The 16,087-nt window shown below is 46.3% G+C and overlaps 1 long non-coding RNA gene across 1 annotated transcript; it reads left to right on the top strand.

The window, feature by feature from the left end:
- Positions 1 to 704: 704 nt before the first annotated feature.
- On the top strand, positions 705 to 7,796 carry LOC119973162. The gene is made up of 3 exons (XR_005462250.1): positions 705 to 773; positions 2,297 to 2,344; positions 7,765 to 7,796. It is a non-coding gene; the product is annotated as an uncharacterized LOC119973162 (long non-coding RNA).
- Positions 7,797 to 16,087: the final 8,291 nt, after the last annotated feature.

Below are 16,087 nucleotides of genomic sequence, written 5' to 3'. Positions count from 1 at the left end.
CGAAGGGCCTGTTCTGTGCTGTACTGTTCTATTCTTCTGTGGGGAGAATGTGCAAACTCTGCATGGACAGCGACCCAGGGTCAGGGTCAAACCCAGGTCCTCTGCGCCATGAGGCAGCAGTGCAAACCACTCACCACTGTGCCGCTCTCAGTTCATTCTTGTGCATAAAGAATGGTTTAATTTCCTCGGAAACTGGCTCATTTATTCATCATATAAGTATTTTGTCTCTCTCTTTGGACTGAAGTGGATCTTGATTGGTCCAGTTCCTGTTTTATCGAGACTGGCAATGTGTCCAAAAACTTTAATGCCATGATGGTTTCTTGTGGTACTGGAGTACATGTGACACTCTTTCTTGCAAGAGTAAGCAGCTAAGAGCATCCGCATTCTCTGTGTGTGTTCCAGGTCAGTGCTTGGAAAGTGAATTCATAGGCAGACAGAATTAATCATTGAACTCTTCCTGAGGTGATTGGCGGGATAATCTTGTCCTCTTTCTGTTTAGCATAGATAGGGGCTGTTTAGCACAGAGCTAAATCGCTGGCTTTGAAAGCAGACCAAGCAGGCCAGCAGCACGGTTCGATTCCCGTAACAGCCTCCCCGAACAGGCGCCGGAATGTGGCGACTAGGGGCTTTTCACAGTAACTTCATTTGAAGCCTACTCGTGACAATAAGCGATTTTCATTTTTCATTTCATATTTTCTTTCAAAAGACCCAAGAGCTGTTTGTGGTCAGAAACAGAAAAGATAACCCTGTCTGGAGGCTAGAGAGCTTACCATGTAAGTACTGGTGGAATTTCACGACACCAAAGACTATTGATAATCCTTCTTTTGTAATTTGTGAGTTTTGTGGACTCTGAGAGGGTTCTTGATGCATGACCAATATCAGTCCTTGATCTTGTCTGCCGTATTGTGTTATTTTTGTGCAGCTACACAGTGCCCCAGGTAGGTCACGTCATTAGCTTGAGAGGTGCACATATTTCTCTTGAGGTGAACTCCAGCCTCCTGAAATATCTTCAACACCTCTTCTAAGTTTGCTCGATGCTCAGATTCTGTTGATCGAGTAATGAGGACATCATAAGAACATAAGAACATAAGAACTAGGAGCAGGAGTAGGCCATCTGGCCCCTCGAGCCTGCTCCGCCATTCAATGAGATCATGGCTGATCTTTTGTGGACTCAGCTCCACTTTCCGGCCCGAACACCATAACCCTTAATCCCTTTATTCTTCAAAAAACTATCTATCTTTACCTTAAAAACATGTAATGAAGGAGCCTCAACTGCTTCACTGGGCAAGGAATTCCATAGATTCACAACCCTTTGGGTGAAGAAGTTCCTCCTAAACTCAGTTCTAAATCTACTTCCCCTTATTTTGAGGCTATGCCCCCTAGTTCTGCTGTCACCCGCCAGTGGAAACAACCTGCCCGCATCTATCCTATCTATTCCCTTCATAATTTTAAATGTTTCCATAAGATCCCCCCTCATCCTTCTAAATTCCAACGAGTACAGTCCCAGTCTACTCAACCTCTCCTCATAATCCAACCCCTTCAGCTCTGGGATTAACCTAGTGAATCTCCTCTGCACACCCTCCAGCGCCATCAAGGTATACTACAACCTGTGGTAGCCCCTGAAGCAGGCTCTCCACCGTCCTTTGGAATATTGCACATGCCAAAGACACGGCAAAAGGCAGGTGCATGTTGTGATGACTGGAAGACTTTAGCAATATTAGATTCTAAATATTGGGCAATTTAAGGGTTAAAAGCCTGGGGTTAGAGTGTGTTAGACTGCAGTGGCCATTAAAAAAATAATAATTTTGTTTTGCAGGGTGTGGGTGCTTTTAGCAGCCAGAAGGTGAAATTGACAAAATATTGTGTTTTTCAGTCTGGGCTAATGGACTGTGATTTGACTGGGAACATCCCATGGGATTTAATGTGCTTTGCAGCCTGCAGATACTTGTTTTTAGCTCGGGGAGATGAGGTCTTGCTGGTTGAAGCCAAGGAATGCAGAGAGTTAAGTGCTGTCAATTTCCAGCTGAGCATTTCAAAATCACTCAAGCATGAAGGGGGGGGGGGGGGGGGGGGGGGTTGATTGGAATGCACTTAACTGTTTGAATTAGTTGATGTTTGTAAACATTGTGCTTACAGCACTTTAGAGTTACTCAACCGTGAAGGACAATGAATGAAATAAGGCTGACAGCTGTGTGTGTGTAAGCTGTCAAACATAGCCCAGTAAGGAAAATTTATGAATGGCCTGCAGCTCAAGGATCTGAGCAATTTAAACACGGGCATTGTTTTATCATTCCAGAAATTGACATGTGGGGCGTCCTGTGTCTGAGCCAGCTATATTGCACAGGTGAGTGTTACAACGGTATTAATTTTCACTGCCTCTGGGCTGCTCTCTAGCGTCCAGACAGGGTTATCTTTTCTGATGGGCTTCCTGACACGTTTCTCTTTTCTGGGGGGGGGGGAAATGCTTCCTGAGAGGGGTGCCTTTTGGGGGGGCTTCCTGACAGATGTACCTTCACTAGAGGGCTCCTGACAGGGATATCTTTTCTGGAGGAGTCCTTAATTAGTAGGTCACTGTGGAGGTTCCTTTATTTAGGGGGTCTCTGTGAGGGGTCCCTTTAGTTAGGGGGTCTCTGTGACGGGTCCCTTTATTTAGGGGGTCTCTGTGAGGGGTCCCTTTATTTAGGGGGTCTCTGTGAGGGGTCCCTTTAAGGGGTCTCTGTGAGGGGTCCCTTCAGTTAGGGGGTCTCTGTGAGGGGTCCCTTTAAGGGGTCTCTGTGAGGGGTCCCTTCAGTTAGGGGGTCTCTGTGAGGGGTCTCTTTAGTTAGGGGGTCTGTGGGGGATCTCTTTATTTAGGGGGTCTCTAGAGGTCCATTTATTTATTTAGGGGTCTCTTGTGGGGAGGTCCCTTTAGTTATTGGGTCTCTGTGGGGGGGGGGCGCCTTTAGTTAGGGGGTCTCTGTGGGGGGTCCCTTTAGTTATTGGGTCTCTGTGGGGGGAGACCCTTTAGTTGGGGGGCCTCTGTGAGGGGTCCCTTTAGTTAGGGGGTCTCTGTGAGGGGTTCCTTTAAGGGGTCTCTGTGAGGGGTCCCTTTAGTTAGGGGGTCTCTGTGGGGGTCCCTTTAGTTATTGGGTCTCTGTGGGGGGAGACCCTTTAGTTAGGGGGTCTCTGTGGGGGTCCCTTTTGTTATTGGGTCTCTGTGGGGGAGACCCTTTAGTTAGGGGGTCTCTGTGGGGAGGTCCCTTTAGTTAGGGGGTCTCTGTGGGGGGTCCCTTTAGTTATTAGGTCTCTGTGGGGGGAGACCCTTTAGTTAGGGGGTCTCTGTGGGGGTCCCTTTAGTTATTGGGTCTCTGTGGGGGGAGACCCTTTAGTTAGGGGGTCTCTGTGGGGAGGTCCCTTTAGTTAGCGGGTCTCTGTGGGGGGTCCCTTTAGTTATTGGGTCTCTGTGGGGGGAGACCCTTTAGTTAGGGGGTCTCTGTGGGGGGCAACCCTTTAGTTAGGGGGTCTCTGTGGGGGGTCCCTTTAGTTAGGGGGACTCTGGGGGTCATTTTATTTAGGGGGTCTCGGGATGTGTCCCCGTGTCTGTGTGGGTTTCCTCCGTGTGCTCTTGTTTCCTCCCACAAGTCCCGATAGACGTACTGTTAGGTGATTTGGACATTCCGAATTCTCCCTCAGTGTACCCAAACAGGTGCCGGAATGCGGCGACTAGGGGATTTTCACAGTAACGTCATTGCAGTGATAATGTAAGCCTACTTGTGACAATTAAGATTATTTTTATTAAGGTGAACACTGCCACGGGGCCAGGTGTGAGGAATGAGGTAGACGAGAGATACGCTGGTTTTGTGTCTTAGGGGAAGGTCACCCCATTTTCCACAACAGAAGTAGCCAAAACCATAACAGTTTTAGGAGACAGGAGCTACTCAAACTCTCGTGCTGGTGAAGGATTTGGTTTCCCCTCCAGAATGCTCAGTGGAAGCTGAGGTATTTGTGAATGGGATGGGTGGAAATTGGATCCCTGTTCCACTGTAGAAAGTGCAATTGGGGTGTAATTTAGTGTAAGGTCTAGTCGTTGTTGGAGTGCTTAAGGAATTCCTGGTGGAAGGAATAGACTACTTTTGGAGTCTGAAGGCTGTAGCTTTGCCCATGAGTACAGAGAGTCTGAAAGAGGTATCGAAGTTGGCACATGACATGCTAGTTAGCACAACAGTAGGGAATGCGGGAGTTAGGAAAATCCATTGGGCTGTACACGACTCAGAGAAAGAGATGTTGACTGCTGTTGATCACATGTCAAATGACAGTGAACCAGCTCCTGAGCATTTTCAGATTGAAGGTGACCCCAAGGATGAAGAGTCGGACAAGGGTCTTGACTTTTATCTCAGTTCCGGTTATGAGCTAATGGTAAAAGTTGTTACGAGAGTGGTGGTAGAGAGGAAGAGTCAGACGAAAGTTTTGACTTTGATCTTGGTTCTTATTATAAAGTAATGGTTAATAGTTGTTGGAAGAGTGATAGCAGGCAGGAAGAGTCGGGCGAGAGTGTTGACTTTGATTTCGGTTTGGACTCTGAAGTGATTAAAAATAGTTGTTACCAAAGAGACCTGTCACTAATTGATTGTGAACACTTTTGCAAGTACTTTGTCCAAAGCCAGTGAAGGATACAGGAAACCAGAAGAAGAAAGTGAATTGGACTTGTCCAAACGTAATTTGTTACAGCCTCTTGTGGCAAACCCATTGTCATATCATTCAGGCAATAGAATGTCCCAGAGCAGACTTGCTTTGAAGGAAAGTATTTCTGACAACATGACATCAGTTAGTCAGGACGAGGGACAGATATGGTACAGGTACTAAAGGAGCAGAGACAGAGTTGTATAGAAGCACCGGGGCATTCTATTAACCACCCATGTGTGAACCTCAGAAACGTTGAACCAATCCAACCATACCCATCTCAACTAAAACCCTAGAGACTAGCTCAGTTAGAGACTGAGGAACAATGCATGTTGGACATGTTGCAGAAACTAGTAAAACCATTAAGGTCCACGGAACGCCAAGAAGAGTCTGGAACATTGACAGCCATGTTGGAGGACGAATCCATGCCGGCCGCTCTGTACTTTTCTGAACTGTCTTCCAAAGAAGGAACGATCTTTGGCATTCAGTATTCACAAATATTTATTTAGTCTCTGATTAATATTGTCTCTGATTAATAAAGACATCTAAACCAGAAACCAGGATTGTTTTTGTTGGAGTTTATTTTTTGCAACAGTGCAATGTTAAAACTGTACATATTTCCTGAAAATGATAATGTGATTGCAAGTACCGTGTCATGTGTTTAAAAGCTAACTAATTACCAATGTTGAAATTGGGCAAGGACTGGTATCAAAAAAGAAAATGCTGGAAAATCTCAGCAGGTCTGGCAGCATCTGCAGGGAGGGAAAAGAACTAATGTTTCAAGTCCAGATGACCGTTTGTCAATGATAAAAGGACTGGTATAATGGGGGCTAGTTTAGATAATAATAATAATAATCTTCATTGCAATGAAATTACTGTGAAAATCCCCTAGTCGCCACACTCCGGCGCCTGTTCAGGTACACAGAGGGAGAATTCAGAATGTCCAATTCACCCAACAACACATCTTTCGGGACTTGTGGGAAGAAACCGGAGCATCCGAAGGAAACCCACGCAGACACGGGGAGAACGTGCAGACTCCACACAGTGACCCAGCCGGGAATCGAACCTGGGACTCTGGCGCTGTGAAGCCACAGTGCTAACCACTGTGCTACCGTGCTGCCCATGCACATAGGTTATGTGTTGGTGTTGTATGTCTTGCATACTTTATTGAAATATCTGTGTCCTGATGTTTCATTCTTTTGAGGGAGTTATGTAAAGATGTTCCTGCTTAAACCTGGCACCCTTGTGCATTCCCTTTATTTTCTGTTATTCTTTGCTATTATACCTTTTGTGCCTGGACAGCTGCTGAGATTAATGCATTTCAGATGAACTGCACTTTTAATTTTTAAACAACATGGGACACCCGCTTGGAAGACGTGCTATTTGGTCTGACCTCAGGACACCCTGGTATCAGTCAGTGCTCTTTGGTCTGGCCCAGTGATGACATATTTTGATGGACTTGACTGACTCTCGATGATGAGTGGTGTTTCGGAATGTTCTGCCAAACCTAGGCTCCATTTTGTAGAGCGAAGTTGACTTTTGATTAAGGGCTTGGAGAGCTGCAGTTCTCATTTCTGTCTCTCCTGATGACCACTCAAAGGGGAAAGTAACAGATTAGCAGGTCGTTATTCTAGTTTAATTATTGCATGTTTTAATTCTTTTCTTGTTCTAAATAAACAGTATTTATGTTTTACTTACAAACCTGGGCCGGGATTCTCCCCGACCCGGCGGGGCGGGGGGATGCCGGCGTGTTGGAGTGGCGTGAACCACTCCAGCGTCGGGCCGCCCCAAAGGTGTGGAAGTCTCCACACCTTTAGGGGTCAAGCCCTCACATTGAGGGGCTAGGCCCTCACCGGAGTGGTTCCCGCTCCGCCAGCTGGCGTGAACAGCCTTTGGGGCCACTCCAGCCGGGGCCGAAAGGACTTCACCGGCCTGTGTAAGTCCGCGCATGAAGACCATGTCAAAGGCGGAAGAAAAAGAGTGCCCCCACGGCACAGGCACGCCCACCGATCGGTGGGCCCCGATCGCGGGCCAGGCCACTGTGGGGGCAACCCCCGGGGTCAGATCGCCCCGCGCCACCCGCCCGCGCCGAAAATCTCGCCGGTACGGTAGGTGGTTTAATCCACGCCGGCGAGAGAGGCTTGTCAGCGGCGGGACTTCGGCCCATCGCGGGCCGGAGAATCGCCGTGGGGGGCCCGCCGACCGGCGCGGCGCGATTCCCGCCCCCGCTGAATCTCGGGTGGTGGAGAATTCGGGACACGGCGGGGGTGGGATTGATGCCGGCCGCGGGCGATTCTCCGACCCGGCGGAGGGTCAGAGAATCCCGCCCCTGGTGCCTATAAGTCATTGGAGCAGTCTAGAGCCAAAGATCTTGAAAACTTTATAAGAATTATTGGTTGATTTACTTATGTTGAAACTGTGGGTCGTAGGGGGTGGGAGCTGTCATTGATTGTGCCCTCACCCGGGGTGTCATAAGAATCTCCAGATTGGTAAAATTGCACTTTAAGAATTACTGGCTGATTGCCGAGTCTGTACATTTTGTTTTCGTGGTGGCTTAAATAGTTTACTGCTTTGTGGCTGTTTCAGCAGTTTTGGCCCCATGGCCAGATGTAGGTTCCTGCTCTAACTGGTGAGCAGTGCCATTTTGTGCGCTCTGAGGCTCTTGTGCACTAATTCCAGTGCTTTTCATGGCCACTGCTATCTCCATTTCTCATCGAAAATTTATGTCAGACTCTGCAAGCAATTTGCATTGAATAGCGTCATTGTTCACACCACAGACTAACCTATCCCGTAACATGCCGTTTAGGGTGGTCAAAAATCACAACACTCCGATAATTCCTTCAGTTTAGCAATATAGATCGTGATCAATTCGCCCGGGGATCTCACCATCAAATTAAATTTAAATCTCTGGAGTATGACTAATGGTTGAGGTTGCAATTGAGGCGTCACTAAATCCATAAGCTAACTAAATGATTTGGAGTTGGGTGAGCTTGGGACTGTCAGATTGTTAAATAAGATTATAGGTCGAAATTCCACAAAGACTTAGGAGATTTGCTTTGCGTTTTGACTCCTCCTTATTTTGTTTGCTTGGAAATAATACCCAAGGTGCCTGATGTATTGTGTCCAGTCGTCCATAGAGGAATCCCATGGGTCTATTCGCCCAAAGAGGCATTTTGGTGAGTACTTTCTTTTTCTTCAGACTTCGATTAAAACACAATACTCACAGGTGTTAGACCAGAGGTAGTGTCGGAATAATTTATCCTTGTTGCCAGAGTAAAGATGCACTTACACAGATTTTGTCAGTGAACACAAAGGGTATTTATTAATAAGAATTGCACAGCAGCCTCATGGTTGTAGCTCGCTCCTAAAATGTCTCTTTGCCTCGGAGCCTCTCTCACCATGGGGTGATTCCACACTCTGAGTCCCGATTGGTCGCACTGTCCATGTGCCCCTTACTTTGCTTAGAAGGGGGAAAAGGTGGGATAAATAATTGTCCAAAAAGAAAAAGAGCTGGAAATTGGGTTTCAGGCTCAATAGGTAAAGGGGGAAAAAAATAAAAAAATAGATGTAAAGGAGAAGGGGAGAAATAAGAAATGTGTGAGGGTGTGGTCCAAATAAACATTCTTTACACAAAGACAGGGAGCATGAGGAACAAACTGAATGATTGCAGTTGCAAATTCAATTTGGAAAGTACGACATCGTAGCCATTATTGAGAAATTTTTACATAGAACATACAATGCAGAAGGATGCCATTCGGCCCATCAAGTCTGCACCGACCCACTTAAGCCCTCACTTCCACACTATCCCCATAACCCAATAACCCCTCCTAAACATTTTGGATACTAAGGGCAATTTAGCATGGCCAAACCACCTAACCTGCACGTCTTTGGACTGTAGGATGGCCAAGACTGGGAATTAAATAAGCAAGATCTACAGGAAAAAATAGTGAACCTGGAAAAGAGGGAAGAGTAGCCACAGTGATTAAGGATGAAACCATTTCAATGCTAAAAGGGAATATAACAAGAAGTAAGCAGGCAGAGGAGATATAGGTAAGATGAAGAGATGGAAAAGGATTTAAGATTGCAGTAGGAGTTGTGTACAGGCCCTCTGTGACGAATTACAAAGTGGTACATTGTATTAATGCAGATGCGAGACAAACACGTAGCAAAGGCAGAGTTGTTTTAATGGAGGATTTCAGCTTTCCTATAGATTGAGATAAGCAGACCAGGACATGTAAAAAAGTTAATGAATTTCTTGAGTGGGTCCAAGATAGTGTTCTGTAACAACATGTCCGAGAACCAATATTGCATTTAGTAATGAATAATGAATCAAAATTAATTAACAGACTAATGGAGTGTGAGCATTATCTAATAACAGAGATATATGATCATGTTCAATGGAGTGTTTGAAAGGGAGAAACACAAAACAGCTATTAAGATTGTAGACTTAGGTAAGGCTGATTTCAATATGGTGAGAAAGAGGAAACTGGGCAAGTCTATTACTGGGTAAAATGACAGATCAATGCATAATTGAACGTAATACAGAACCAGGTTATACCCCCAAGGGACAAGAACATCACACACTGGAAAACACAGCTGTGAAAAACTGAAGAAGTAAGGGACAGCATAAAAAAACACAAAAATGCAATAATTGCACATATCCCGGTGAATGGGAATGATGCAAAGAACAGCAACAGTTATCAAAACAGAAAAAAAAAGTATGAAAAGAAACCTGCAAGGAAAATCAAAATCAACTCAAAGAATTTTACAATTACTTTTGCAAAAGAAATATGGGTGGGGAGACTAAATGTTCCTGCTGGGACTCAATAGCGTGTGTTTTGCATATCCATTGGGGGCGCTATTTGTTCCACGACTCAGGACATGTAAATGGGCGAGCACTCTGCCGGCGAGAATTGGAAACAATCCCCGGCCCAACGGGCGGTCTAACCACTGGGGCCAGAATTAGCACTAAAGAGCCTGACAGCTGGAGCTGTTTTTAAGAACTCCACTTACTACACACTCACAGTAAGACGTCTTACAACACCAGGTTAAAGTCCAACAGGTTTGTTTCAAACACGAGCTTTCGGAGCACGGCTCCTTCTTCAGGTGATGCGTGCTCCGAAAGCTCGTGTTTGAAACAAACCTGTTGGACTTTAACCTGGTGTTGTAAGACTTCTTACTGTGCTCACCCCAGTCCAACGCCGGCATCTCCACATCATGGCTACACACTCACTGCAGCTACAAAGATGGCTCAAAGAAGACCTGGCCCTCCCCTCCCCAACACCGATTTTGAGAGTTCAAGGTGGACCCACTGCTCAATGCCAATAAGGAGAGGAGGGACACCGTCTTCCCCAGGGTAGGCTGCAGACTGAAGCTGCCCTCCTGATCAGAACTTGGGAGGTGGTGGCATAGGCAGTCAGTGCTGCCAGCCTCACTAGGAGGAGATAGTTCGTGATCATGGGGGGTGGGTGGTCACTGGTGAGACCTCTGCCTTGAGAGGGGCTGAGTATCAGGGAAGGTTCCAAAGGCCACGGTTCAGCTGTCTTTTGTTTGGGGTGACCTCTGCTAATCCCCTGCTTCCTCTGCAGTGGGGCAGCACTTCTGAGGAGTGCCAACACCTGTTGGGCCACTAAGCTTGGCCATACCCATCCCCTTGCTGATATCGCTGGGGTATGATAGTTTCCAGAGCGGCAGCCTGGGTTAGGGTTCTCACATCACCAGAGGCTCTCTGAACATTAACAGGACACAGTCAGCAGTGTGAGCAGCCAGGAGCCTGTAAGTAGCGCCAGAGAGGTGTATTTTAAACCAACATACTACAGCAATGGCAGTCTGAGCCAAGTCACTCTGATCCTGAGGGGGACACCCCAACTCCACGGATGTGGCACCAAGTCATACACCACTACTGCCCGTCTGGCCCGGGCAGCCAGCCCCCAGTAACCCTGACAATTTTTGATTTTTTTTTAGCTTCCCGTTCCCTCTCAACAGCTGTGGCCCTGTTTTAAATACTTGCGACTGCGAGACTCCCATTTGAGAGGGTAGAGCATCGTGAAGCATGAAGTGACCAACCCGCTAACGATATTTAAATCCATGAATGACGGTTTTACATGGACTTGCCGGCGCGGGGGGCGAACTTCGATAACACCACCAATGAAGGACCGGAGAATGGGACGGAATTGGTGCTGGGTACAAGTTGCGATTTTCCCATTGCGCGCTATTCTCCGCCTTGCAGTTCTCATTGCCGGCATTGGGAAGAGGGAATTTAACCTATGGCGTTCAGGAGCAGTGTGTACCTTTTAAACACTGATAATAGTGATATGTCAATGAAAGTAGGGAAATGATGGACATGTCTGAGGGTCACCATTATATTATGTTCCTGCATGTCAATGTCATTTAAAGGTGCTTGGCCGAGCAAAGGCTAACATGAGTAATGGTAATGTACGCAGAGAGAACACTCTGGAAGCCTACCAGCATGGAGAAGCAGCTCCATGCATGACTATCTGGGATCTGAAAATAGTTAAAGATCAACAATAAACGGTTCAAGATGGGCTTATTCCTGTGCTCCTTGTGCCTATACACCACTCCGTGCATGTGTTCAAGTTTTGAAACTCTGGCTGAATTTTCTTCTGACCCTGGGAATTGAGGCCATTTGTACTTCAGCCATGAAACACTGCTTGGCCAGAGATCAATGATATCATAATTTTGAACAAACATCAAAAGCATTTTCAAATTGAAGAGAAAATAAATCACCCCAAACACCACACCCAGAGGAAAAGGAAGCCATTTTATTTGATTTGTGAGAATTAATTTCCCCTCTGATCAACAGATTGGTGCAGATGACATCAAGGTTACATCACGGAAGATCCAATCAGATGCTCTATTATCAATGACATCATCAGACAATACAGAGAATAATCCAATCAGAAGATCTGCAAGCATGGCATCCACCATCACAAAAGGGCAGCCTATCATAAGCCCTGCAGCCTCCCGGTAACAGTGAGAACCGTCCAATCTTGGAGCTCAGTGCTACTGGACTACCCAATTAGAAAGGGCAATGCCAAATACCACCGCGCTGTGCTGTAATTCTCTTGTTGATCTATACATGTCTTATCGTACAAAATATACACTTCAGATTGCAAAGGAAAGTGCAGTGCCTTTACACAAGAGGGGATCTTCAATCCCAACCACACACATGGCTGTGGAAATAATTCATATACTCAATAAACTGCTGTGAGACAGACTTGCTGCAGATTACATTGGGTATTCTGGGATCTTCCAGTTTGGCAAAATGTGACATTGCCTTTTTTTAGAGGTTGCAATACTTTGGTTTTAGGTTTCTCTCAAATTGGGATCCACCTGTTCTGACATTGCAGATGAACACTTACAAATATTGCTGTGTTGCTAAATGCCTCTTGAGCCTGCCCATAATCTAGGCTGGTACTTCAGTGCGGTACTGAGGGCATGCTATGGCGTCTCTCAGAGAAGATACTAAACTGAAAACTAGTTTGACATGAAAGATTCGATTGCACCATTTTAGGGAGAGCAGTGGTGTTCTCCCAGTATCCTAGCCAATATTTATCCTCAACCAACATCACTGAAGCAGATTTACCTGTTGCTGTTTTGAGAGATCTTGCTGTGTGCACATTTGGTGTTGCATGTGCTTCTATCCCAACAGTGACTACACTTCAAAACTACTCAGTTTAACATTCCGAGGCCATGCAAGGTCATGTTTAATTGCAAATGGCGGGATTCTCCGTTACTGAGACTAAGTGTTGATGCCGAGGTGGACTTCCACAACAGCAAAACTGGCGCAGCACCTCGACCGATTTAGCGACTGTTAAGGGATAGCACCAGTGCCACGTGGAACACAATCAATTCCGATGTGAAACGGTACCGGAGTTACCAGGTTTGCGACTGACACTCAGGGGGCTATCAAGCTGCACCTGCATATACACACTTCACTCCCCACACACCCCATCCCAGCCAACAAGATGACATTGGTTGCACTGGAACGCGCCAATCCCACTGATGGGTCGGCTGAGGCCAGAAGGCACCTGGCGGGGATGGGGGGACGACACCTATACGTCCTGTGGCCTAAGTTCACAGTGAGCAGTCAGCAGCATGCGCAGCTGCATGGCTGCCTTGCAGGCTGCTCCAATGGTATTCCATGCCCGTGCACCTCGACCCCACAGTCCACCTCCTAGCCACCTATTGCTACTCCCCCTGGCCCTGGCAGAAGTCCCCTCGCCAGCGGCACGACTGTCAGCTAACTATGGCGATTTTGGACACTGTCAAAATCTCCTGAGCAGCCACGGCGCAGGTTCATGGTTTTTAAAAGCACAAGTGAACCTCGCCATCGGGAATTAGCCCTGGTGGAGGCAGAGAATCATGGAGGCCCCAGAGAGGACCAGGTCGGATCCGTTAATGATATGCCAACGGCGTTTACAGTACATGCGGAGTGGAATGCATTGAAGCCACTGTTGAGACACCAGAGAATTACAATTTGGCGTGAAACTGCCGCCTGCCACGATTTCAGCGCCAAAACCGATTCTCCGCCCAATTGCGTTTCCTGATTCCAGTGTCAGCCGACAGAGAATCCTGCCCAAAATCTTTCCTTCATCATCGCAATGTAAGTGTAAAGGATGTGAAAATTGATGGGCAGCATTCTCTCCAGGATACAGGCTGTTGTGTGATACGTTTGAATATTAAAGGTGAAACTATTAACCATCAGTGATTTTTGTGCAGCACAGCTGACCCAGAACGGCTGTCGCCTTTTCTCTCGAGCACAAGAGTCATGGCATTCCAAAAAGGAATTAACGGCAAGTTCTGTGACAAGATGTGATGAAGATGCTACATAAATGCCAGCAATTATATTTGAGGAGTTGAGCGGGCCCCTTAATTTATGGGTGGTTTGGGCACTTGTGAACATCGGAAAATTGACAAGAAGGATCTCTTTTCCAAATGACACAATGATCTAGCCATAATATGGTCAATTCACCAGCCTGGTTTCCCAGGAAGACTTGCTCAAACAGGCATTAATCTGATGAGTGCAGCTACAAAACGAAGAGCATATATGTTGGTGAATTTAGTGTGGCTGGTTGAGGTATAGCAATTGGTCAGGACCTCAGGACATCCTGGTCTTCCCCTGTTTATTTATGCCTTGGGTTATTTTACATTATTATGTAAGATATATTAAGACTAACGATAACACCCTATCTCAATGATGGCACGTCCGACCTTGCAGCACTCTCTCAGTACTGCTCCGACACCAGCCTGGAGTATGTGCTCAAGCCCTGGAGCACCACTCAATCTCACAACAAACTGCATTAACCTTATAACCTTCAATCAGAGCAGAGACAGAGAGAGAGCATAGAAGGGGTAAAGTGGCACCCAAGCCCCTTCGGAAAGGCATTGTAAAGAAACTACCCCATCATTGATCCAGCCTTTCCATTTCATCTAAATTCTAAATTACTGCACCTGTGAGAGCTGGAGAAGGCATGTTCTGAAGACGTATCGGTCTATAATGTCTGTGTTAATGCTGGGTTGTCTTAGGTAGTGGCCAATGAGGCTGGATAAAAGAATAAAATCAGACCCAAGGCATTTCAAACCGCGGTGACTGAGCGGGCCTAGTTTTGAGCCCAAATAAAATTGCATATCTCAAATTAAAGAATTGGGCAATTTAAATTAAACTGCGGTCATATCCAGCAAATGGCCTGCTGGGAATTTGGATTTGGCCAAGTTTGAATATAGAAACTCAGACAGGCTGCCTGGGCATGTCCCGACCTTCCCTGTCAATCGCCCTTCAAGAGATCATCGCCCCCCATTGATATGCACCGGTCTGTTGTTCGCAGCCTAAATTGAGCCAGACTCCTGGGCGCACCGAGTTCACGCCATTATCTTATTTGGTAAGGGGGTATGTGCAGGCCACACTATCGAAACAGGTCATCAACCGGATCATTGGGTGCTGGGTTTCATTTGAATGTTCCCGAGGCCTCAATGGCAGGAAGCCATGGGGAGTAGCAAAAAGACGCAACGGAAAATGGGATTAAAAATAGACACTTGGGGCACATCAAGAGTGAAGACACAACATGGGAAGTGACCTTGAACATCTGAAGACTGACCAGAGAAGGAAGAAAGAAGTTGCCAGCCCAACCCACCTTTGTGACAACGGACCAAAGGGACTCAGGAATCGGACCTACCCTTCAGTCAGACCACCTTTGTGGGTCGATTAACCGAATCTCAGGTTGTTCTTGTACACATACTTGAGTTAATTATGGGTTAACTTTGTTTAATAAAGATTGTTGAACTTGTATTTGTGTTCGCCCTTTGTTCTCTTCGCTATTAAAAGACACCTAGGTAAAACATTTGGATAAGTGAACTGGTCAAAAGTATCTGAATTGGATAGATACAAGAAAACCAGCATTCAAGTTCGGCTCTGGATCTCCCTTTAAAAAGGGGAAATAGATAATTTGGTTTTATTCCTCTTTAGACCATGATTCCATTCTGTGACCTTAATGCTCAGTGGCCAAGCAAGGGCTCAAGGTGGTAGCAGGAAGCAGACAGGGGACCTTTTCAAGACCTTTTCAAGATGTTATTCATCAGCAAATGTATAATATCTTCAGGTTTTCTGATGGTACATTAAGGGGGAATAAATCAGCTCTGCGGGAATGACACTGCTTCCCCTGTGTAGTTAGGGATGAGAATCCATCAGGTTTCACCCATCATCCCCATGCTCCTGTGAAGGAAAATAACTGGGATTCTCTCAAGGCCCAGTTCAGGGCAGCAGGGCTGAAGGCCATGTCATAAATACGCTGTTTTTGGTCTCTCAACACCAGTGCTACGCTTTGGGTGCAAACCCTCGTTCTTTCAATCCAGTTTCATTTGAATGCTCCTCACTGCTTCCAACCACAATCATGCTCGAGGCCAAATTCAAGAAACTGAATAACGAGAGAGGTGTTGGGTATTTTATTTTTGTCAGATCACTTTCAACAGTTTCCTGTTTTTTTTCTTCTCTTCTTTATTCAGCTTGGAATCACACACAGTGGCCCTTGTTTTAAAGTGTACAGCAAATGTGAAGGGAAGCAACAGAAGTAAACAGTGGAGGGATGTCAAAATCCTATTCCACTCAAGAGTAACTGTTGTAGATTTGATTGTTGGTGAACACACTGATTCACACAACTGTGTCTATACTGTAGTCTGGGAGCTGGTTTAGCTCAGTTGACTGGACAGCTGGTTTGTGATACAGAGCAAGGACAACAGTGCAGGTTCAATGCCCGTACTGCTGAGGTTATTCATGAAGGCCCGCCCACCTTCTCAACCTTGCTCCTCGCATGAGGTGTGCTGATCCTCAGGTTAAATCACCACCAGTCAGCTCTCCCCTTCAAAGGGAAAAGCAGCCTATGGTAATCTGGGACTACGGTTACTTTACTTA

This window comes from Scyliorhinus canicula, chromosome 11, assembly GCF_902713615.1.
Source record: "Scyliorhinus canicula chromosome 11, sScyCan1.1, whole genome shotgun sequence".
NCBI classification, from domain to species: Eukaryota; Metazoa; Chordata; class Chondrichthyes; order Carcharhiniformes; family Scyliorhinidae; genus Scyliorhinus; species Scyliorhinus canicula.
This window is presented reverse-complemented; position numbering and strand designations above follow the sequence as displayed.